Raw genomic sequence first — 25,775 nt, 5'->3', positions numbered from 1 at the left:
TTGGTTTAAGGTTTTAAGGGAATCAGCCTTCTTATGTACATTAGAGTGATTCAAATTTTGACTTTTTCGCTCCCCTATCCTTAAACGATTGTTTTTGATATTTTAATAGTCCGCCATCATAGAATAGATCCTAAGCTGAAAGTCAGTTGTTGTTGCGAAGCAATCTGACTTTTGTTAGCAAAACTATAAAGAAAACAGAAATGCTCATTATTGATATTGATGTTATTCTTTCACGTGGTAAATTGAATTTCCCACAATTCAGTATTTCCCTAATAACTTTTGTTGCCAGCATCAAATCGTTTAGCAACAACGACGATATTTTCCCTTGTTAAATTTTCTATGTTGCTAACGTATTCATACATTTTAGAGCTTAATGGGTACCCAAGCAGCACGCGCAACATCTTTCAAATAGCTGTTTGTTCCTAACAAAACGCATTGAAGACACTGGCAATACATCGAGTCACATTAAAGCCACTTCCCTTAGTTTCAGAAAATCACAATGTTTCATTTCCGTTTAAGTGGCGTCGCAATATTCTACCCATTTGACTTCTTGGGTGGTTTAAAATTCGATGTGTGTCATATCAGAAACAAAACAGATAAGTTGCAGAATTAATAACACTTCGGTTCATTGCTGTTACGACAATGTTTCTGATATGTTGCAAAATACTTTGAGCTCAGCTGAGCATAGTATTTTATTTTTGACAGTCCGCTGCATGTTCCGTATAAGGTACAATGAAGTTACAACTGACTTTGTTGTTTATGTAGTGCACTTGTAGCAGAATCTCCAAATAGAATTGTTGGTGTGATGGTTATAGTAGAAGGTTGCAAATCTCAAGGTCCATGGTTCGATTCCCGGTTGGTTTTTGTGTTTTTATTTTCATTGTAGCCGCAATATGTTGCAAATAGGCTCCACCTCTTGCGCTTTTTGTGTCACAAAGGAGTTCCAAATACGACGCGTTCTGCTTAAGTCAGACCTTTAGTAAGTCATACCACAGTTGTTGTTACTCACTGAGAAACAAGAGGTGTTGCTCGGGTAATGATGGGGAACGGTTTTTCACAAAAGTTATTGTTTTCATAGTAATTTTCATACAAATTCAAACTAAGTCAAATTACAACCAAATTAGCTTAAAATTTGGGACGATTATTAAAATGGCTATCGTTTAAGCATAGGGGAGCAAAAAAGTCAAAATTTGAATCACTCTAATGTACATATATATTCAGGATCAAGCTTATGCGAAAAAGAATCCACGTATCTTGGAGGGACTCTCTAGATAGTGATAACCACTACACAACAATACCACTTAAAGGTCCCATTTGTGGAAAAGCCATCAGTATTCGAGTACCATCATCCGCCGCGGTTATTAATTGTGATCAAGGTCTTTCACCGTCATTCGTCGTTTGAGCACACGCGACTGCTGCGTAGAACAGTCACACTCATCAAATGGTTTAGCCAAGGATATTTAACAGGAATTTGTTTTCAACGTCGATGCAAACACTCTGTGTTTAATATTGAAAAACTACAATTTGGTTGTGTGAGTTGCTTTAGTTTTTATGAAATTGGTACAAAAACATTGGATTTTAGGCTCTGTTAAAGCGTTAAATAATTTAATTTATTAATGGATTCCTTCGAAAAATTTTCAGGTTTCCCTTGGAATTTTTAGGAATTCATTCGAGAATGTTTTTATGAATGCCTTTAGCTTTCCTTCGTAAATTTCTTGAATAATTCCACTGCAAAATCTTTTCTTCGGAACTTATTCAAGGAATTTCTTTCAGCAACCTTTCCAGAAACTATTCAGTTCTTTGGAAATTACTTCAGAAATTCCTTCAAAAATTTGTTTATTTAGAATCAATTTAAGGAATTCTTCAGAAATTGTGTTATGAATATGTTTGAGAATGAGGCCCTCCTTAGCCGTGCGGTAAGATGCGCGACTGCAAAGCAAGACCATGCTGAGGGCTGGGTTCGATTCCCGTCTAGGAAATATTCGGATTGGAAATTGTCTCGACTTCCCTGTGCATACAAGTATCATCGTTTTAGCCTCATGATATACGAATGCAAAAAAAAATGGTAACTTGGTTTAGAAACCTCGTGGTTAATAACTCTGGAAGTGATTATGAAGAAAGAAAGAAAATTGTTTGAGAATAAAAGGAGATGCTCGGTTATGGGCAGTCCAGTATTACGATCATGGTAATGAAAGTCTAAAGGTGATACTCAAAACATCACCTTAAAGGCCTTTACGCGACCTCTAAACTTCAATAAAGGCCAAAATGGCCTCGAACTGTGAGGCTACTCTTTTTTCCGTAATAAAAAGCGATAAGCACACGAATTTAAGGTTTTGAAGACATTAGAAAAATAAGTCGCTTCCGTCGTTTTCATCACACATCTGACGGAAAATTGAGTGAACAAAAAGGAAAGCAACTACTCGATTCATTGTGACGCCTCGCAAAAGGGATACGGATGTAGCGTCTATATACATCGTATCAACTGATGAGCTAGGCCAGCTCCATTTACATCTCTTCACGTCAAAATCTCACGTTGTACCGCTCCGTGGACAGTCGATTCCACGCTTGGTGCTCTGTGTAGCTCTCCTCGGAAGTCAACTGGTTCACAATCTTTTGACTAATTCTAACTTGACCGCTTCAGTTACGTTTAGGACAGATTCAACAGTCGTACTTTACTGGATCAAATCCAGATCGAATACCTTAAGTTTTTGTATGGAATCGGGTTGCGGAGATCCAAGGTCTGAAGAACAGTTCCCAATGGATTCATGTAGCGACGACTGAACTCTGCCGATCGCATCTCCCGAAGACTGCTTGCAAGCTAACGATAAGTTATGGTGACATGGTCCAGAATTTTCACCTCCCCGTCAAGCCGTGGCCAAAGCTGATTTCGGATCCTTTCAAATCGGTTCTATTATTATTTATTTATTCAGACTAAGGCCGAAGTGGCCTGTGCGGTATATAAGAGTCTTCTCCATTCGGCTCGGTCCATGGTTACATGTTGCCAACCACGCAGTCTACGGAGGGTCCGTAAGTCATCTTCCACCTGATCGATCCACGTTGCCCGCTGCGCACCTCGCCTTCTTGTGCCCGTCGGATCGTTGTCGACAACCATTTTCACTGTCCGACATTCTGGCTACGTGCCCGGCCCACCGTAGTCGTCCGATTTTCGCGGTGTGAACGATGTATGGTTCTCCCAACAGCTGATGCAACTCGTGGTTCATTCGCCTTCTCCACGTACTGTCCGCCATATGCACCCCACCATAGATGGTACGCAGCACTTTCCTTTCGAAAACTCCAAGTGCGCGTTGGTCCTCCACGAGCATCGTCCAGGTCTCGTGTCCGTAGAGGACTACCGGTCTAATGAGCGTTTTGTAGATTGTCAGTTTGGTACGGCGGCTAACTCTATTCGATCGGAGCGTCTTGCGGAGTCCAAAGTACGTACGATTTCCAGCCACTATGCGTCTCCGAATTTCTCTGCTGGTGTCATTTTCGGCAGTCACCAGTGAGCCCAAGTACACAAATTCTTCTACCACCTCGATTTCGTCACCACCGCACTATGGGGCGGCTCCATACAAGTAGGTGGCCGAAAATATTTTCATTTCATTTCTGCAATATTTCACACTTATATCGTAGATTATTGTCTAAAAGATGTGAAATACTTGTTTTTCAGGTCGTTATTACTTCTAAGGTCTCCAAACTCCCTGGAATACAGACCTTTGATCTCTATGGAATATATCCCTTTTATCTACGAATGTCTCATGTACACAGCAGTCTATAGATGTGTATTTCATTGCAGCGCAGACCTGTAGAGTTCAAACTAGAAAATTGTATACTGTTTTATGTGAATTGAGTTGTACAGATGTTCTAAGTTGCACAAGGACTCCGTCAAATACAGGCCATTGCATCTACATACGTAACAGGTTGTCTTTGTAGGATTTTTCAGATTGGTTCAGGCTCTTAACCCGTAAACAAGTAAAGGGAATACAATATAAAGCTCTATTAAAGCTAAACGAACTCCATGCAATAAAAAGCTTCAAGATATATAAGTATACTGCAACAACATTTATTTATTCATTATGTACATGAACATCCTCAACAAAATCATCATTTATTTCTTCAAGATCGATTAAAATATCTCCTATGGTATATTTTTCTGTACTCGAATCTGTTGTATTGCAAGAAGTTTCAGTCACTAAAAAACTTTGAACATCTTCTGGATATTCCAGATTAGATTTATTTTGAAGTCGCTTACCTAAGTTGAGGGAGCTTATCAAAGGATCCGACGAGTTCATAGCACGAATGAAAACGTCATGTAAATTTTCTTCTCTTGAGGCTTTCCTGGCATGAGTCCGACTTTTTTTAAGTGCTTGTGTTGACACTCAGCTGCTTCTTCAGCCAACATTCCAAGTGGTGCTGGTACCTAGGTACATACCAATAATTATCGAAAGATGTCCTTAGGTACAGACATTTTTGCTTCTTGTATTCACATATTGGATTTTAATTAATATTAAAATTTTACTTTTTATGAAATAATTTCAAATGAAGCCTAGAGCATTTTCGTAACCCTCAAGAGTATATTGTTTTTTTTTTCATATTTATTTGCTTGATACTTGATAGATAATGAGTTGCCTCCTCTTGGTGAGCCTACGCCAAATGGAGTATCATATAGCTGCATAAGCTATCGTGTACACGGCCTACCACGAAGCCTACGACACTTTTCGTGTTATCTACTATCTCTATTTTAACTGTTCTTGATGCTCTTTTGTCATACGCATGGGATTTGTATCCAGCCCATCACAGTCTGCCGTGTATTATGAGAATAATTACATTTAATGTTTCAAAATTAATGACTTTTTTTTCGAAAAAGTGATCGGAATCGCAGATTTGCAGCCATAAGCAGCTGGAATTTGTTTTAATGCCTTCTGGGAGGTTCAAAGAAAGTCGTAGTGGTAGTCGCTAAGCGAAACTTTGAGAAACTTTTTTTGTATGGAACTTTTTGTATGAAAAAAAAAAATTTTTTTTCTTCGGGTCATTTTCGGATGTTTCACTACCTATTTTCCCATAACATAACCCGTTCTTTGCAAGTCCATGAAACAAGCTTTCAGAAACTTTTTAAAGAGTTGGAAAAGAGCTACTGTAGCCGAAGATATTGACAGTTGAATAATGCATTGATTTTTCAAGAACTAAAAAGTGTCTGGCTCCAATGCCTATATCTTGATAACCATATGGCTTAGAGTGCTGATATGCTGGGGTTTAATGCTCCAAAGCATTAGCATTTAGTAGGTCAACTTGAATTACGAATCAGAGAAAGTCGATTTTTTTATTTTCGGCCACCTGATTCCCCATAGTGCACCGATCCAAACTCGCGGTGGGTGGCTCGCATTGTCTTCTCTTGAACCTCTTCCTATCGTGTACTTCGTCTTCGACGTGTTGATGACTAGTCCGGTCCGATTAGCTTCCCTCTTGAGTCTGATGTAGGCTTCCTCCATCTTCTCAAAGTTACGTGCCATAATATCTACGACGTCCGCGAAGCCAAATAGCTGGACGGACTTATTGAAAGTTGTATCACTCTTGGTAATCCCTGATCTTTGTATTACCCCTTCCAAAGCGATGTTGAATAGCAGACACGAAAGACCATCACCTTGTCATAACCCTCTGCGGGTTTCGAAGGGACTAGAGAATGCCCCTGAAACTCGAACTACGCACATCACCCGATCCATCGTCGCTTTGATCAACCGTGTCAGTTTATCCGGAAAACCGTGTTCGTGCATTAGCTGCCATAGCTGGTCCCGATCGATTGTATCATATGCGGCTTTGAAGTCGATGAATAGATGGTGTGTGGGCACGTTGTATTCGCGGCATTTCTGCAGTACTTGGCGAATGGCGAACACCTGGTCCGTGGTGGAGCGTTCGCCCATAAAACCCGCCTGGTACTGCCCCACGAACTCTCTTGCAGTTGGTGCTAGTCGACGGCATACAATTTGGGAGAGTACCTTGTAGGCGGCGTTCAGCAATGTGATTGCGCGGTATTTGCTACAATCCAGCTTATCGCCCTTTTTGTAGATGGGACACACGACACCTTCCATCCACTCCTGCGGCAAAACTTCCTCCTCCCAAATCTTGGTAATGACCCAGTGCAGCGCTCTAGCCAGTGCCTCACCACCATGTTTAAATAGCTCTCCTGGTAGTTGGTCAACCCCAGGGGGTTTGTTGTCCTTCAGCCGGCCAATCTCCTCCTGGATTTCCTGGAGATCCGGAGCCGGTAAACTTATGTCCTGCGCGCGTTCTCCCAGGTCCATCACCATACCGCCATCTTCGTCTGCCACATCGCCATTCAGGTGTTCTTCGTAGTGCTGCCGCCACCTTTGGATCACTTCACGCTCGTTCGTAAGAAGGTTCCCGTTTATGTCCTTGCACATATCAGGCTGTGGCACGTGGCCTTTACGTGAACGGTTTAACTTCTTAAATCGGTTCTAGAGAAGGAGATGACTAGTAATCCCTCCATGCACGGCAACAAAACACCACGATCTTCAACAAATTCTCTGAATTAGCCAAGCTAACACGATTCGTCGCTTATACCTTCAGATTTCGAAACAACTACAAGCTTCCAAGAAATCAACGTGTCCTGTCATCTCTGTCGCCTGTAGAAATTGACTATGCACTGAAGTCGATGATACGATGATGCTGAATGCCTAGAATTTCCAACGGAAGTTCGTCTGTACAGCCGAAACAAATTGGAGAATTCTGTCAGAATCGCTTTGAAATGACCGCTCAAGAATTTGAATATTCTCATGGACGAATTCGGACTTTTTCGAACGTTTGAAGAACTTAAATGCCCCGTTCGACACTCGTCATCCGATTTTACTGCCAGCAAACCACAAACTGAGCTGGTTGATAGCTAGGTCCATACATCTACAAACACTTCACGGTGGACCTTCGCTGTTACTCGCCACAGTTCGTCAACGATTTTGGCCACTCCGGGGTAGATACTTGGCTCGTAGGGTTGTTCGCCAGTGCGTCACCTGTTTCCGATGCAATCCTACACTAGCAAATCAGATCATGGCACCTCTTCCATCAGTTCGCCTCAAGCCAGCCCGAGCCTTTACATCAGGCCTGTCCAACTTTTTCAAGCCAAGGGCCAATTTTTAGAATTCACACTTGCTGGTGGGCCAGAAAATATTTTGTACATTACTTGTTAAATATTTTTATAAATTGAAACATTTAATTAATCTATTCACATCGTCTACTGGATGCTAAAAAATGAAAATTTTATTACTTTACCAGCATATTGAACAGATTTGCAAGAACAGTCCTCAACAGGATGAGAGAAATGTACCAGACTTCAAGTCACTGAGAAGTTTGGCGATATCTGCTAGAAAAGCCAAGGCACTCACCATCCAGCTCGGGCAGTGGTTTGCCTTTATCTTGTAGAAATAGTGCCATTTTTTTTCGTAAAGTATAAGGCTTAGTCAATGAAATTCACAATAATACAGTAAGTCTCCGTATTCGGCTTTCATTTCGGTCAAAATAATTTATAATTGATGGGGGTTGAGTTTCCTAACGTTGATAAAGTTGATTGTCTTAATAACGATCGTCAATACTTGGGGAATATTAACCGTTTTCGCATATCTATTCTTTTGGTCAATATGGAATGGCAAGGAAATATCGCTATACCTATGTGATTGCTTTTCCTTGCTCAGAATTGTCACAACGCCTTTGTTCCTTCCTGTCATTGTTGGTGCTCTATCAATCGTAAGGTCACTTAAGTTTTCGAAGGAACCAAAAGTTCTTTTACACAGGTCTTAACAGTCCTCAGGTTTTCCCCGTTAGTTGTTTCCTACATTGGGAATAAAGCTGCCATTTTCTCTGTCATTCAAAAATGACCATGAAGACAGCCACCTTTGCCACGTTTGTCACGACAGTATTTTCATCGCTTGCGAGAGAGTAGAATATGAAGCTGACGGCTTTTTCACGTTACGTAGCTTTCAAATCTTCTGCGAGAACTTTTACTCTTCACCGTGTTCCGCGCAAACTATGCTACAGAAGGAGGCTGTTTCCTTAGGACACGATGTCAACAACAACCGAAATGCATTCCTTAACAAGTTCTCCGTCCGGGAAAAAAATCAATCAGTTTAGCCAAAATCTTACTAACCGAAAATTGGCCCGTACTGCATTTCATTCGTTGAGCTCGAGTGAAAAAAGTTTGTTGCTTTTATAATCCATTGTACCAATAATTTGAATCAATAAATGGAAATTTAAATTGGAACCTTTGGAATTTTATCAACTTTTGTTTCCTACCTGGGCCCTTTCAAATATCATATTTCATAGAATGCTTGGATTCAGATTTTATTCCTTCAATGTAGCAAAACAAATTAAGCAAACCGGCTTTCCTTTCTTCAACTTGAACATAAACTACTTTGACCGATCTTTACTGAAAACGCTTTGTCCCGCAAACGCATCAACCTTGTCTTGGGGTCGCTTATGCAATCATTTCAAATTATGAAAAATATTATTTTTCGTTTCAAATTTAAATTAATATTTTTACAGCGCGAGCTTTAATTCAAAACTTACATATTGAGGTAGAAAAGCTTGCGGGCCAATTATGAGTTTATTTTTCTTACATGCTGCGGGCCACAAAAAATGTAGCCGGGGGCCGCATCCGGCACGCTGGCCGTACTTTGGGCAGCCCTGCTTTACATACTCTGGGATGGATTACTGTGGGCCGTTTTTCGTACGTCCGCTGATTGGTAAAGGTTCGTCGGTAAAGGTTTACGTCTCGTTGTTCGTTTGTTTAGTGGTGAAGGTCGTGCACCTCGTGGTTTTGCCGGACCTGTCGATCGCGGTGCATCAACGCCGTCAAACGTTTCATCGCGTATCGCGGCCGTGTCCTCGAATTACATTTCGACAACACGACCCCATTCGTCGGAGGAATGAGGTGAGTACTGCCCAGGGAATGGCATCACGTTTCGCTTCATCCCTACCCGCTCTCTACACTTCGGAGGCATCTGAGAAAACGGAGTGAAATCCTCTAAGTACCACTTTCGTCGCATCAGTCCAGTCCAGTTTCAGTCCATCCTGAATGTCCGTCCCCTCGTTTCCAAGTCCGACTCCCCTGATAACCTGCCCGCTCTGACTCCAGGGCATTTCTTGATTGGGGAGCCTATTGTCTCCATTGCTGAGCCGGACCTACTTAACCTGTACCCTAATCACGTCGCTCTTTTGCAGGACATGCAACGCTCCGTTCAGGACCTGTGGCGCTGCTGGTCACGAGACTACGTTAGCCAACTACAACAGCGCAGCAAATGGAGGCGCCCATCCAGAGACATTCGTAAGGTTCAACTAGTACTCCTGAAGCTCGACAGCTACCCGCCTCTGCAATGGCCCCTCGGGCGCATCATCGAAACTTTCACCAGTTCGAACGGACGAGTCCGAGTTGTTGTGGTTAGGACAGCTTCTGGCCGGTGCAAGAGGGCAATCACGGAGGTCGCTATACTCCCGAGCAAGTAGGAAGATGAATCAGTGGACGAATCGACGTCAACGTCAACTAAAGACATGGTAATAAGTTGTCACTTACCTTGTTCACCTATATACCTTACCTTCAAAAGTCATGCTGCTGTAGACACGAATTACACAAGTTCAGAATACAAACCATCGAACAGTGCAGTAAGCGCCTTTTCTTTTACGCGGTCCGAAACCATTAGAACAGTTCTAACCGAAATCCACCGTAAAGTTGTCGGTCGTAGTCGCTGTTGCACTGCAATTGTCCTATTCAGAACAGTGACCAATTCTTCGAAATTCCAGCAAAAAACCTCTCGTAATATCATGGTTAGCTTTGTAACATTGTACCACAGACAAACAGGCATAACAAACGGAAGATTTACTCGTCGAATTCATAGTTATACAAACACTAGCGACATGTGTTGTCTTCACCAACTTAGGCAAATCACGAATCAGATGGCGATAGTGAGCAAACATCAAACTCGAGCAAACCCGATTCGCATGCCACGAGTAATTGATTTGGCAATTAATGATTATTCAAATTAGCGAATGATGACATTTTCTCAAGTATTATATCTGTTTGTCTGTGATTGTACTTTAGTGACGAAAGGAGACTCCTATAAAATGTGATCTTGAATATGCAGACTAGAATATTCATTTTTGATGGTGGAAAGCCCTTAGCTGATCTATAATAATCCTGAAGACTTGTAAAAAAAAAACATGATTTTTTTATGTAGTTTGTCGCTCATGAAAGGATACAATTTGGAATCACCGTAGAATAATCAGAGAATCTCTTCTAATCAATTCAAGGATAGTTGTATCACATTTGAATTTGGTTGAGAAATACCACACTTGTTTCTACGCTGCAAATAAAAAGCTTCCAATCTAATGGAAATCTCTATACTTCTTATAAAAAATCGGAATACAATTAGATTAAAATTTGCAGAAAATCTAAACCGCAAAAAAAATCAGCAGGCAAAACTTCATTAGCTCCAAAAAGTTTCTAATTTATGAAAGTAAGTGGAAAGTTTCGTAGAAAAATGCCCGTAACATTACTGTTAATGATTGTTGAAGATATTTTAAAGTAATAAATAAAACATAAGGCAAAAGATAATTATTGAACACTCTGATTCTGTCTACTCATGTAGATTGGACATACTGGAGATTCAACCATACTGATATTAAATTGCTTGGAAATTAACTAAAATCATTCAAAACGTTTATGAGGAAGATTACTATGCTGACCATGCTTTTGTTTGGCGGGTTGAAAATCTGTAGTTTTAATTTGAAAAATCTGTAGTTTACAATCTTTTGTCTGTGAATCAATAGGTGAGTCAAAAATCGATAAGACTAGCGAGAAATCGCTAACACTAAAATGATTCATCCGATTATGAAATGGCGCCCGTATACTGAACTCAAACCTCCGCTTTTTATAAAAAGGTTTGTCTCTCCATCTTCATAAAATTCTTCTTCTCTGATAAACATATGGTACACATAAGTGACTGCCAAACATAAAAATTTCAAATACAAATTATCCTAAAAGTGTATGAATATTGTTCGATTATCGAATGATGTGTCATCCAATTTTTGGATGATGTAAAATCAAATTGCAAATTGGATGACATATGTTTTAAAGGCGCTTCAATAATGCAAGTCATCCGATTTTAGATGACGTTCTGACACTGAAGCGTCATTTGGCGTGTTGATAAGTGAAAAAAAACGTCATTGTCAATAGCAAGCAGGAAACACAAAAGGTAGTAGAGATCGTGGAGATAAAAGTTAAACTATTTTCTTTACCAGTAAACAGTAAGGTAAGTTTTCTGAAAACATATTAGACTGAAGAATTAAAAATTGAAAATGAAAAAATACCCGGTTATAAGAATGACTGGTGCTACCCACCAATTCCAATAAGAGATCTATCAAGAATGATTCGATATCGGTCAAAAGTAGGGTTGATAATTTTCTTACTGTCACTTTTAAGTTTATTTTGAGTTTAAGTCGGGAAATGAGATAGACCAAGAGATAGACCTTCAGCCAAGGACCATTATTTAAGTCCCGAGTTCAATGCAACAGAACGCAAACGGCAGGATTTAACCACATGATATTTTCTTCCAAATTCTGCCGGTTTCGTCGTCGTTCTGCTGCATTGCTTAAGGAGCTGGATTTCCGTAATGGCAACCCATTTGCCTGCGGGTTAGTCTCTGATTTGACGTTTGTGGAGGTCAACTGCGCTCCGAGCATTTTGATCATTGTGATATATAAGAAGGTTTGAATTTACTTCATCAGCACCTTCTTTTATGCCACATTGATCAGAATGCCACAAAACGAATGCCAACCACGAAATCATCCACTGTAAAAAAACGACGGCATGAAACAATAATTTAGGTATAAAAGAACTGAACAAAATCGAGCTTAAGGCAGTTTCAACCCGAGGAAAATTAGATCGGATTAAGAGCCGGATTTCAGGTCTTCTAGGTACTTTAAGGCTAGTTTACACCTCAGGAGCTTGTCTGCAAATTTCGCTCCCATGTGTATGGGCGGGATTTATGGATAATGGGATGAAAAATTAGCAATTCGAGTCGATTTAAAATACAATCTGGTGGAGATCTCCGAGGGGCCAAGCTGTAAACCAGACTGTTAATTGACCAGGATTTTTTTTACTTTTCGCGATGAACTTGCATGAATCCCGCTTTTCTGGGAGCACATGGGGACCAAATCAATGGACGAGATTCCCGAGGTGTGAGGCCATTTAAATCAATTTCGATCAGAATGACTGAATTTATTAGATTTAACATTTATTCTCATGCGCCAAACATATTCATGGACATAATTAAAATTACATTTCATTAATATTCTTTCCTTGTTGAGATTCTTATTATTCTTATACGCAGATTTCTTCCCACTTATAATCATGAGAAAGGGATTTGGTACGGGAAATTAATATCCCACACTATTGCTGTTTTCGTATTTGTCTTTTGACATTTTTTCAAAAAACTATTTTTTTTGCCTTTCTCGTATACTAAGTATACGTAAAGACTATATCATCACTCCAAAACCAAACTTTTGATAGAAGGCTCGGAGACCCATAGTGTTATATACCAATCGACTCAGCTCGACGAATTGAGGTGATGTCTGTTTGTGTGTATGTATGTATGTGTGTGTGTGTATGTGTGTATGTGTACACAATTTTGTAGACACACTTTTTGGAACTTAGCAGTGGCCGAATTACTCGCAACAAGTTCCATTCGACTGAGAATCCTGTCCCATTGTTTGCTATTGAAAATTGGCCACATTGGACTATGGGATCAGAAGTTATGGCCAAAATACTATTTTCTATGCTAAAAAACACTCACTCATATTTTTCAATATTTTTTTTTGCACGAGAAAGGCACCAACACCCCTAGGTTGATTAATCAGGGTTTTTTAATATTGAAAGATGCGTAATTTTCTTTTCTTTCGTGTTTTCGTCCGCGTCCCTTTGAAGAGTAAAGTATTTGTAGTTTAGTATTTTTATTCTACTAACTTAATACAATAGAAGGTTATAGTGGTAAATGAATCACTTTAAAAAATTGCTAATTTCATGACGGAAAATAAAAATTAGTCCCATAAATTTCGAAATTTCCACAGGTCTTGAATTTTATTACAAGATTTTTTGACATGTCCCGTTTTAAAAGTGCGATTGTCCCGTTTTTTCACCGAAATGATCTGGTCAGCCTAGTATTAAACAGTCCTCGGTTGACGTAGAAGTAGAGTTTTGTAGTTTGACGTTCAAAGAAAATGAACATTTCATGTTCTTGTTTCCTTTCGTTATTTAAGATTTAAACTTAAATGTTCATCTCGTCAGCCATGTGCAAATATTGTACTAAAATGTTTGTACTTTGTAGGTTGCCGCCAACCGCCAATTTGGAATGGAGGTTGAGCGGAGAATATTTGAGTTTGATCCGGAGGAGTAACGTCTTGTGACCATGCCATTTACTCCCGCTTCTTTGCGTATCGAGAATTTAATTCCGAAGGCGTTTGGCACATCACTGTAATTAATTAGGGCAGAACAGTGCAAAATTCACCACGGGACAAAATGGCCTAACTCAAAAAATCACTTATATATTCTTTTGTAGAACCTTTCTGGACGAATATTACCATTATAATTTGATATAAGTTATTAACTATCGAGCTACAATGGAAACATTGAGCAAATTCCCATCGTTTTTTCAAAAATTCAACGATTACAGGATTTTTCACATCACCCGCATGATTATTATCGTTTAATCCGCTAAGATAAACAAACAACCATGCGTCACCATTATTCAACATGCAATTGACACATTTTACACCACGTTTTGCTAGAGGCCAATTTTAAAAACATATTCCGAATGCGTAAAAAGTCCCAAAAAACTTACTGTTTTGAACAGAAGATCATTGTGAAGTTTAGCTAATTTTGTAAATTTTGCATCTTCACGTTGAAATGGTTTGGTATTCTCGATTATATTGCTAAAAACATCGAAAAAGCTTAAGGGGTGTATATTAGACTGTTCTCTTTTACAATATTTGTTTATAGCCGACCCTTAATTTAGTGTTCTACATAGATCGATTTCCACAATTATTGAGATCTTTCGATGCCAACCAAATGCATCCATTTGTATATGTTGTACAATGTACAAATATGTCCAGCATACGCAGCGATTAATTAACGCAGGTATGCATAAGGTCGGTGACGTTGCGTTGCTTCTTTTTCTCGATGCACACCTGCGCCTTTTTAACGCCGCGTGCACGAATCGTTGAAAAGACGCTACTTGGGCATCGAAGCATAAGTAATTTTGCAACCCGAAGACCTTTCCAATCGGACCGGAAATCGAAACCGCCACCTTACACTTGGTAAAGCCATGTTATTAATGATTAGATTATTGGAAATCTCAATTCGCCCCTCCACAATAACAGAAAGAAATACACCAACAAGGCCGTCAATTTCACTTCCACGGTATTCACACTGTCAAATAGATCAAGTTTGATCAAGCATTGATAAGTAAATTTGCTACTAATAAGCTGCTCCATTATCACTTCATCTACTGCCTCAATCGTGGCCCCAACCTGACGGTAGAATGAGACGGGTGGAGACGACCAACACCACCCCTAGAAGGAAAGCCAGGACGAACAAACTAGCGAGCGGACTCAAATTGGAAACCTATGCAACTAATGGTACACACGTACATATTCACGTCACTGCAGAAGCGTTCGCCATTCCCACCCACACACGACGACGACGGTCGGGTCGGTCGGTTAGACGGCCGGGAGAGCGAGTGGTGTTGATTGGATCCTGACTGCCGGAATTGGTAGCACAGCTGGCTGATGAGGAGCGACCGCGCGGAGCCGCGATGGGAACGTGGCGCGGAGTCTACTGCCAGTCAAACTGTGCTGTGGGAGGGTGTGAGAAATTAGTTTGGTTTAGCGTTCGCTTGTCTCCCAGTGCTCTCTAGCGACGATGGTCGTTAGCAGGGGGTCCACCACTCGGGCGAGAAGGTAGCTCGGGCTAATGATGCAAGGGAACGAGGAACGAGCGCGCCAAACTGAGTTTGCGTGTGTGCGTTGCTAGGCTCACCCATACAATCATACACGGGCTTGGTGTTGGTGAGCAATACGCTCTTCTCACCATCTCACCAGAGAAGTTCTCTCATCTCACTTGTGAGATGCTCTCACTTCACTTTATTCTCCTTGTGAACTGAGAGGATAATTTTGTAATGCACACGTTAATGAAAACTATCACATCACTATGTATTGATCACTCTTGAATAGAAATTCAAAATCTATTGAATTGTCTTAGCGAATTTTTCTCTTTAGGAATTAAAATATCGGGATGCTTGCTCTGTGCGAAAAACACTCACTTGTTCTTTTTTAACGAATTGAGCACAATTTTTAGCGTGCCACAATTTTTATTTTTCTCTCAATATTCTCATCTCTCTCTCTATTTGTTGTATTTTCTCTGATTTCAACGGTTCAAAACTCGTGTCTCCCCACTCACATCCCACGTGCATTTCGGCACGATGCATCAAATCCGAATGTATCCGCCTTGCTCATTCGCTTCATGCTGATCGTGCTGAGCACATGTGCGCTAAGGCCACCAGCACTGACGAACGACGATAGTAACTGGTGGCTAGTTTCGACACTTTGGATGGCCTTCCTGTAACCGTCATCGTCAACGATATCGTGAGCCGAAATTTTGCAGATGCATTGATTGCAAGTTCCCGTATGTCCTGATGCATTGATTAGGACGCATATCGCAATTCACGACTTTACGTGAATTTATATATCTAATTGATGACTGCGTAATTGTTCGACGATTGTATTGCGTTTTACCACCGCATGGCTTCAAGCGGTGGACGTTCTGCTGATTGATTAGAGAAAAACTTACCGAAAAGCAAAGCCGGCAATGGTGCCGGCCGGTGGTGGTTTGAGGCAGTTTGATGAACAAAATTTCAACCCGGTGTCCGATTTTGGTATTCGATTGGAAAAGTTTTCCGATTAAGTTCCGACTGTAGTTGTGTCGTTCGGTGTATAGAGTGTCATGTGCGCTGCCGGTTGGTTTTTAGTGCCTGTTTACGTGTAAAAGAAAAAGTGTTTATCTTTGTTGGTCAAAAATGTGTGTAATTTGATTCCTAATAGGATCTATTGAATCGGTTGAAGCGAAATCGAAGAATTTAGGACACAAACTTTGATTGCACAATGAAGCATGATCGTTCATGCTAAAAGATGTTGGCTTGGAATTTAATTAAAGAGTTGCTTGTCTTCTGCAAACTATTTGCCTCTTGCTGTTAAAAACAAGGATATTCCAAATCCTTTAGAATAAATTTTATATATATCAGAGTGAACTACAAACTAGATTTTAAATCCTGACAACCTTTGAGTTGGATATTTTTGCGAGTGATTTGCTCCAAATTCAAATAAGTAATTCATAACATAAAGACCACTTCACTCGAGACTTTGGATGGCTTAATTAAGAGATTGTGTACAATGTGTCTGGTGGCATAATTTTGGTTGGAGCTACAATATATGAAGAATTTCAGCGATTAATGTGCTCAACCACAGCATATTAGGCTAAGGTTTGAGCCATATATCCTATGCGATTAAAATTAAATCAAGCTTATTGTACGCGATCTTCAAAGCATTGTAGTACTGATGATCTCATTTGTTAGGTCACACTGGCAACTACCACGCCAGAATGCGTAGTGGAGGGAGAGGAATTGATTGTGCAATTACTTATCAAATGCAAACCGAATATACCTCCGCACTTACCGCGAGTTTTTTCGCAATTTTATTATCAAGCTGCAAGTATAGGATAGAAATGGAAACGGTAAGGATAGAAGTTCATTTCCAGTTCAAGAGATTGCTGGAACATGAGAAATATAGAGACAGATACAAAGAAGGAGGAATGGGACGAACCTGGGATTGAACGCACGACCTCCTGCGTATGAGGCAGAAGCAATAGCCATATGACTACTAAGCCCATCAGAGCTTAGTTATTCAAAATTTATTGTTGTATCGTGGAAAAATATGAAACAGGTATGGTAATGGGTTAATTGATAGTAAAGAGTATCCAAACTATCCTTGAGTTGTGATCTCGATTAAATCTTCGAATCTGTAATTATGATACATCCCTGCACTAATTTAGCGATATTGCGGATTTATTATAGTGTTAACGATACTCCAAGATACTTCAGAGTTCAGATGTTGAAAGTCTAGATGAAGAATTGAATTACGGGATTTCAACTCTACTGATTACATTTAATAGCTCCATATGACATCATTACACAACTATAGACATTTCACATTATTCCCAGGTCTTCTACAACACTACAAACTGTCTTCAAGTTCAGAACTTGATATTTCAAGGGTCTGTCTCATTTGGAGAATTCAACTGAAATTAAACTTAAAAGTGACATTTCAATAATTATCGAATAACCCCCTGCTCGTAAAGAAAGATTATTTTTGACAGATATTGAATCATTTTTCATCGATGTCTTATTGGAATTGCTTGGTATCACCAGTCATTTTTATGACCGGGTGAATTTTTTATTTCTGAACTGTAATTTTTAAGTTTAATTCTCCAATGAGACAATCCCTAAATAATAAATAATAATCACTCTCATGAGTTGGATTGGCTGATGTCTCTTATACCATTATAACCACTTTATGGTATTATCAGAATATCTACGACTTTCCATACCGTCCTCAACATCAGATCTTGATATGCTAAATAACCAACAAGAAAATGTGCGATGTCCTCATCATTTTTATAAATTGGATTAGCTCCTTGTGACATCATCATACAATTACATACATTACAGTAATATCAGAATACCTATGACACTCCGAACTACCTTAGAGTTCGAATGTTCTAAATAATCAACAAGAAGATATGCTTTGTCCCACTTTTCTTATAGGTTGGAATATGAATCTGCAAGGGTCATTATTACACCATAATAGACGAATGCTCACAGCTCTGAACTCTAAACGCCACATCGTCCCTGACGCGAAATACCCGGATGAGCAGCCGAAATTCCCTGATCCCGAATCCCAAGTACCACCCATCCTTACACATTGTAAACTAACCTCGAGTCACCACGAGTACGTTGCGTTATATCCATTTCTAACTAATTTAATAATAAAATGATATCGATTATACATATAAAAAAGAACCGTGGCTCTGTAAAGTGTTTTACACGCCTGAGCCTTCCAAATAAGCTCAAAAAAAGATCTGAACTCAAGAATAGTTTGGAGCAGTTAGCTTTTCTGGAAATATACCACATGGGAATTCTTAATTGCATTGTTCATAACAACGAAAAGATGTCGTATGATGACGCAATTCGAACTTAATAGCAAGGCCTACACCCCGTAGATTGCTTTGTTGATTATTGAGCATACAGACCTTTGAGATATTAACTCAAGGAATGGATGTTTTGGAAACTCTTTAACGTGTTTATAATAGCGAAATAGTGTTTTATGGAGCTATACAATTCCGAATTTCATGCGAAACTTAAAGTTTTGAAGAATATTGAGTCAAATACATAATAGATAAGTTATGTCCTTTGAAGCTATTCCAACCCAAAGTAAGGCCGATACCACGTCATTTGCTGTATTGACCATGTGGACTTACAAGATCTGAAATTCTAAAATAGTTGATGTCTTAGAAATAATGTGACATTCTTACAATATCGAAATGGTGTTATCTGAAACTATGCTAATTCAAAAATTAAGCCCTGGAACCCGTAGATTACTTTATTGATCATACAGAACTTCAAGACATGAACTCAAGAATAGGTTGGAGAATACGGTGACATATTTATTCAAGGGAGTAAACTCATATTTTTGGCCCCGTAGATTTATTGACAATATGGAGCATCAAAATCTGAACTCAAGAATGTTTTGAAGTACCGTAATCCGGGGGAATATTGATCATTTTTATTGTTTTGTAAACATTTTCTCCGTAGTGAATTCATGGCTTTTTTCATATTTTTAAAAACGAGTACTGCTGCATGTTGAACGTTTAAGGATGTTGTACTTCAGAACAAATATTTCAAGCTCTTTCAGTCCAGAACAAATATTTCAAGTCTTTTAGTTAGTCTAAGACAAGTCTAATTCCACTACGTGTTGTTATCCTTGCAGATACGTTTTTCGACCTCAACTGTGAGGACGTCTTCAGTGTCTCGTACGTGACTAGTCGAGTCAAGTACGAGACACTGAAGACGGCCTCACAGTTGAGGTCAAAATACGTTCCTGCGAATAAAACAAAACGTAATGGAATTAAATGGAAGGTACTACACTCGTCTTAGGCGGCTGTTGTACTTGATTATTTGATAATTTCAAACTTGTTTTAAAAATCTTTTTTGTCGAGTTTTTACTCAATTTTTCTTATAGTGGGTTTTCAACAATAAAAAAAATTGAAACAAAAAATATGAATCACTTAAGAAAGTAGGATTACTTATCACACAATTATAGGCACGATCTTATTTTTTCTGTTATTATATTTGTATTGAGTGCTTTTTGGCAGCTTGCAGGGAGTTCAAAAACTCATGTTGATTTTATTTTTCAAATTTCGGCGAAAAATAAATGCAAATTCATCCGAAGGTTATATCATTCAGCAGCAAATTCATTCAAGATCAAGATACCTAACTCACATGTCTTGGGAATACTGTGCCATATTTACAAAAATTATGGCCATTGAAGCTTCAAGATCTGGACTCAAGAACAGTTTACACCAAATGAAATATTCGAATTTCATTGTATACACTACAATTTTATTGTATACATTAAAATTGTATTGCGAAAAAAATTTGATTTTCCGCTAGTTTTGAGAAATCCTTCGATTAATTTCTGGAGAAATTTATGAAGGAATTCCTCAAGTAATCTAGGAGTTTGTTAGGAAATTCGATTGGGAATTGTTTCTTATTTTATTCTGAGAATTTCTTTAGGACAGTTTGGTTTAACTAAATGACTTTTTGAAGGATTACCTGCAAATTTTTCTAAAGATGTTACGGATAATTTTTAATGGAATTTACTGAGGATCTTCCGAAAGTATTGTTAATTATTAATCGTGTCCAAAAGATTTTTTTGGCAGAAATTTATTAATTATTCCTGAGGAGTTTTAAAATAAGCTTTAGGACATCCTGAAATGCTGGCTCCTCTGAGAAACTTTTTGATCAATTCTGAAACCTGGCCTGCGACGTATCAAGCTTCATAATTTTGCAGTACAAATCCACAGGTATGTGTTTTGAGGGTATTTGATCCAACTGGTCACATTTCTGAACTCCCTGGAATCCTTGTTCACTGTGTGAAGTGACTACTTCTTGATCAATTCCAAAACCTGGCTTGCGACTAATCAAACTTCATGATTTTGCAAAAAAAATGGTCCATATGGTCACATGCGACTGGTGGACGTAACCTTACCTTCCGCGTATCTAGAAGTGACTCAAACTCTTGATACTCGACTTACGCACATCATCGTCTTTGAAATCGATTAATTGATTATATGTGGGCATTTGTGACCGCAGCCATCTGCCATCTAAGGCTTTTTGTAAAGCTGCCGCCGCCTATGGTTTACCTCATATTAATTCACGAGAAGATTTTTGTTATAGTCATTTAAGATAGTATGTGTGTGTAATGAAAAGGTGTTATGCCATGACCGAGCAGTACACGTGTTGGTAATAGTTGACTGGCAATGTCCTTAAACCACCTTAATCCTCAACCCTGAGTTTTCTTTGTAACCACCTACGATAACTGATTCAGGGAGATAGATCGTGTTTATAGCACTCTTCTTCAATCAGCACGCAATAAGCTGCCTTTCGTTGATATTCTCCTTTCACTCATATGTTTTTGTTTATTCGCGAATACGAAAGTAATGCCTCTACTCACTCTTATGGCAAAATCTCATTGCTATCTGTCAGACTGTGCGTGAAACATGGCCGCCAATCACCCCTTTTTGTCCCTCCACAGTAAAATCCCATAAGGAACTGTCAGACTGTGCGTGAAGAATTTACCTTCGTAGTCGCGAATAAACACACCCACCCTTTCTTGAGCGGAGGATCGATATAAGCCGCGCTGGAAGGAGGATGCAAAATTTTCCGCTCCCGTCATTTTTAATTATTATCAATTTCGTTTTTTGAATTTTATACAATTTTATTTATTTCTGTTAACTGTTGGAATTGTACCAAAAAAAAACACCAGCTCAACTCCTCAATTATCGAGAGAACCACCTGTTTATGGCAAAAAAGTACCCAAATCGGTAGAACCGAAGACCTCAGCGACCAAGTCATCAAGAACCAACAGTGTTTATGGAATACGGCGATTCATGAGAGTGACCTGATATCAAGCGTATGGGACCGGATGTCCGAAACGCCTTCGACAATGTATCCAGCCAACTTCGAAAGCAAGTAGTGTTAAAGGTTACTCATGTCTGTGCAGGAAAGATCTGGAAGATCCGGCTATGGATAGGCAACAATGTCAGATGATGCATGGAACGGAATCTTAAACTGGCACCTGAAGTAAAGAATGAAATATTATCTACCACTTAACAGACCAAACGTATCAACTGGATTTTGGTGAGCGCTTTGCGATCTATCTCTATTGCTTTTCTCACATTTATGCTATTAGCCATGTACTAAGAAAGTGATCAACAGCTGTCATGGAAGCTGAAGGGGAGCTTTATCCATGAAAACTGTTGCTTTCAAGAACTTTTAGAACTGCTATCATATAAAAAACGTTAGCACAGATATTAATTTTGATAAGGTTTTATCACCTCAGTTATTGACATTACTTAGTAATTCCTCAGTCGCTTGGCAGACACTTCAACACATGCGGCTAAATATTCATTTGGAGCTTTAATAGATACGAACTTCGACATGATTCAGAGAATTTTTCACTCATATAACTTGAATCTGCTCACCGGTGCAATGTTTTCCTCGATTCTAGAAATTAAATCACTCCTATTACTTTAATGAAATGTTTTGATAAATTTGTAGAGCATTTTGTATCATGCGATTTCATTGAGACTTGGTATATCCTACACCTAAGTGTTATTTTCAACATTTCCGCCATGTATTTTTTTTAATTCTATAAATCGCGAGTTTAATCGAATTGGTTGAATGGATCCAGTAGAATCATGAAAATTTGGTTTGATGTCCTACACATCTCATGTAGAACAAATAACCCGCAATCCGTTCAGATCTGTCGCAGGAGAGACGTGTGAGAGGTTTGTCAAGGTTCTTCCTGCGAAGTTTTTCGTCGGTTTTCTTCGAAGTTCCATCATTTTTTAGCTTTACGAGATTTTATTCGACTACTGCCTTTGACAGAAGTCGCCAGTGTGAGATTGTTTCCTGGATTAGGGGATTATGATTAGAATGTTGATATTTTTTGATTTACTTTGAATACGAATCGGTCTAACCCCTATAAATTGTAGTTAATGCAAATGATTCTATTACAAAGAAAAGATTCAAAATATTTCACGAAAATGATAAAATGTTTTCAATAAGTTGTGTTTGACCGGGATAATCGAGGTAACGATTCCAGACACGAAAAATTTGGAGCTGTTGTAAGTTATAAAATGGTATAATTTTATCGTCTTATGGGTTTTCGATTGTTTTCATTGTTTTGGATTCTTTTCTTCTCGTTCCAGAGGGCGAGTAATGGCGCTTGAACCTAGGCGTATATGTACACTGATGAAAATAGATGTTCGTCTTGTGGTATGAATTCATACGAATACTTTTGTTCATTAGTGTATAAGCCAGGGCACTAGACTAAAAACGGTGTCTCATCTCAAGACGTCAAAAACAATCGTTCAATATCTTAACGGAGCAGTTGGTACGAGATGTCCCCGTTCTTTGGCTTAATTGTGAAATCAAGTTAGGAATTGATTCTCACAGCTATTTTCAACAACGCTGCACTTCAACAGCTATTTTCAACAACGCCAGGCCCGCTTTTATGCTTGAATTACATTTATGATGTGCTTCATACATAAATAATGACAAGAAAAGTGATAGATGTAGTCGAGTCTATCACTTTCCAGGATTCTTTCATGAACTGGATGTGTATGTGTAGACTAGACTAGACTAGACTAGATAAACACACACCCCTTGAGCTTTTTGGCTTCTTTCTTTTGATATCAACATTTTTATTCAGCTCCCGATTTGGTCGCAAGCTGCTCAGATAATCCTCGACCCCGATCTACCTCACTCCGGAAACCCGGTTTCCAGCGTCCGTGGTAGACTTTTGTATTACCAGTCCACTCCTTCATCTTTTCGACGTTTTACTAGATCGAAACCGATACGAAGGAATGAAATACTGTATACTTCGACAACCTTAGCTACCTTACAAGGAAATTCGGCTAAAGACGGTTATTGAACCTGCATTCTCCACGCTTAGCGTTTCTCGACTGGTGCGCTGTATACCAGATGAGAGAAGAATGACCAAGAATTATCATAATATGTTTTGTGGATGTGATAATAAATTGTAACACAAAGTAGAAAGATAACTGGAATAGCAATGGGTAATACAAGTTAAATAAGCACCATGTAAGTTTGTGTCCTTTTCCGTCATCAAGCTTAATGTAATCGGGAAGATTGTGTGAGTGAAATGTATATTGCTGTACACGATACTTGTTTCAGGCAGAGCTCTTATATTAGGTTTCACTCACTTCGACAGTAGATGGGAGAGATTAGCGCGGGTATTTTCTTTCTTTATTTAAGTGATTTTTAATGCGTCTTAAGTTCATCACTAATTAAGGTGGGGTTCGGAAAATTAATTTTCGATGCAAAACGTAAACAAAGTCGGTGACTATCCCATACAAAAATACAAGATGGCTGATTCACGTTATTGGAACACTGCAACACCTATATGTATTTATCTTGGTTCCAGGAGGAGCCAACGAGAGTCGCATAGATGTATTGATCGAAGCCAAATAAACCGACAATGACAATGCAATGAGCTGGAATGGTAAGGCTTAATGCAAGAAATGTTACAAAAATTTGTTTTGGGTGAATACAATCGAACTTTCATCTACTCAGCGACTGGGTGAAGTTGTATTGCCGTCTTATTTCTAAATTTCCGTCAAAAACAGGACTACTCAAAATTACTACTTGAAATGAATCACAGTAACGACGACAGACGCGAGATGTGTCGATAAGGGTCGCGAAATAAACGGCTTCGAAAGTGATATACCACCGTGAATACCGAACCGTTCTTTATTCCGTCGCGTTCCGGAGTGTCAGTAGTAACCGCGTACATGTTATACAGCTGACACCATCGCTATTTAGCCGGTTTTAATTAGTTGCGAAATAGTGCTACCTATCCGACATCTGATCATTGTTTTTGTTGATCTGTTCCGCATCTCATCGCATCGATTACGCACACAAACGAGCAAAGACTGTTTATATCCGTTTCTCGTCACACGATGGCAAACCTACAGCGCACTCCTCCTGCTAATGGCCCGTTTACATATGAGCTAGTTTTAGCGGACAATGCACTATACGACAATACTAGCGCGATATTAGCACAATGTAAACAGGAATTGTCCTCGCTAATAAGCGTTTACTTGAAAGATGAGAAACGACAGCGGTACAAGAGAATGAGGAATCGTTCAAAGGTGACGTTGAACTACGTAGCTATGTGTAATGTACAGGTTTTCGACTCTTCCGTTCGATGAGACCGAAGCAAGCATTTTTCAAACCCTGGGTGAATCTGTTTTCGTTGTTCATCCTGTGCTCCTGAGATTCGGTGAGCTTGATGATGTATATCATTTTTAAAACAACATTTGAAAAGGATGATAAAAATAAAATTTTCAAATAATCGAGGATGAGAAACACTCTAAAGCGATCACATATTCAAATTATCGATTGATAAAAACTTGCGAGAAAATAAGAATCATTGTATCTCGATTCGAAGCATTGGTATATGCTATTTTTAAACTTATTTTCCTACATAACACCAAAACACAATGCCAATCATCCGATTCCGATTGAACTTCATTGTTCACATTAAATTGGTGTTAGTTAAGTTTACATTAAAATGAATCGATTCCAAAATTTGAAAAGTTATCGCCGATGGCAACTCGCCTACGTTTAACACCTGAGAAGTTATCAAATGATAATTCCAATAATTATCGTATGAGAATGATTCTGCACAACCCTGGCTGGTGTACCGCTGCAACCATAACCGACGCAAACTGGAGCAGAGACTTAGACTAAGCACCCGCCACTGAGTCTGTCTAAACACCCCGTGGCTCATTACAGAAAAGCCCATTGTGAAACCTGGACTGCCAACGGCGTTTGATGGTCACCCTTTGGAGGAAAACAGAGTAAACGTCACCTGTCATAAGACGAGTTTGAACAATCCCATTGAATTCCACCACTTAATTGTATCCTGACAGATACGTATTTCGACCTCAACAGTAAGGCCGTCTTCAGTGTCTTGTACTTGACTCGTGTCAAAGAAATTTGACAGTTTATTCATAAGAATTATTATTCCTTCACGTGAGTTGCGTCGGACTTTGCGTTTACTCCGGCAGACACCTAGGAATTAGCATAAACGAGCTGAATAAAGTTTCCCAGAACGCATCCACTGCAGCAGCGAAGAAGATTACGAGCCCCTCTAATGGCATCAATAGACGTAAGCCGGTAGCTGCCGTCAAAAGCCCCCAAGCTTTCGAGAGAAAATGCGCATGTAAGTTAGCAGAAACCAAACTGCACCAGCTAAAAACCCTGTAAGTTATATTATTTGACATCTATGCTGGCTTGAGG

The sequence above is a fragment of the Armigeres subalbatus genome, chromosome 2 (genome assembly GCF_024139115.2).
Source record: "Armigeres subalbatus isolate Guangzhou_Male chromosome 2, GZ_Asu_2, whole genome shotgun sequence".
NCBI classification, from domain to species: domain Eukaryota; kingdom Metazoa; phylum Arthropoda; class Insecta; order Diptera; family Culicidae; genus Armigeres; species Armigeres subalbatus.
The sequence above is the reverse complement of the archived record's forward strand: the minus strand, read 5'-3'. Positions refer to the sequence as shown.